The sequence below is a fragment of the Acyrthosiphon pisum genome, chromosome A1, assembly GCF_005508785.2.
Source record: "Acyrthosiphon pisum isolate AL4f chromosome A1, pea_aphid_22Mar2018_4r6ur, whole genome shotgun sequence".
Lineage (NCBI taxonomy): Eukaryota > Metazoa > Arthropoda > Insecta > Hemiptera > Aphididae > Acyrthosiphon > Acyrthosiphon pisum.
In genome coordinates, this window is record NC_042494.1 from 164,170,475 (window position 1) to 164,171,623 (window position 1,149).

Genomic DNA, 1,149 nt, shown 5'->3' on the forward strand with positions numbered 1-1,149 from the left:
ACAGTACTGTTTCGGTTTAGGACAGGATATAGTGGGGCCAAGGCACCGCGCGCCTTACGAATGGTATTTTGGATATGTTTGTCGAAGCTTAGGTCGTGGTTGAAAGTGATTCCAAGATATTTTGCGTGATAGCTCCATTCAAGATATTGATTTTGTAATTTTAACTTCATGTTGTGTTTTTGGAATCGAGGCCCAAATATCACTGCTACCTTTTTGGATATGTTTAATTGGATTCTCCATTTGGTGAGCCAGTCGTTCGTGACGTCCAATTGTCTTTGTAGCTTGTATACTGCATATTTGTAGTTTTGGTTGCTCGTGTATAGGAGAGTATCGTCCGCAAAGAGAGCCAGTGTGACTGGTCCTACGGTCGGGAAATCGTTTACGTAGACTGAGTATAGGAGTGGTGAGAGACATGACCCCTGAGAGACACCCGCTTCTATATTACGTGATGTGAATAGGTGGTCAGATATTCTGATTTTGAAAGTACGGCCTTTAAGAAAAGATTCAATGAGTACTATAAGTGAGTTAGGGACGTTTGAGAGTGTTAACTTGTGGATGAGCCCCTGGTGCCACACGCGGTCAAAGGCTTTCGCCACGTCCAGGAAGACAGCCACGGTTTTTCCCCCTTCTGGGACCTTTGGTTCAGGTCGTCAGTCAGTGTGATTAGCTGGGTGGTCGTAGAGTGGCCAGTATGGAAAGCATGTTGTTCATATCTAGTTTTAACATGGATGTTAAGCTTACGAAGTATTATTCTTTCGAATATTTTTGACATAGTGTTAAGTAGTGATATAGGCCTATGATTGTCTGGCATTTGGTGGTTCTTCATGGGTTTTGAGATCATGACAATTTTCGCTTCTTTCCACTGATCAGGGAAGTATGAGAGTCTGAGGCATGACGTGTAAATGTTCGCTAGAAGGATAATTGCAATTTTTGGGAGGTGTTTCATTGTCTTGTTGGTAATGCCATCCTCAACTGGAGCTTTGGCTGAAGGGAGTCTTTTTATTATGTCAGATACTTCTTTCGGCGTAACATAGTCTTCTGATGGAGGATTTACGAGGGAGTGTAGTCTTTGGATTGAGTTTGTGACTTCAGGTGATGGTGGGCACGGATTGTTTTGGAACTGAGCTGACATTGTGTCTGCGAAGATTT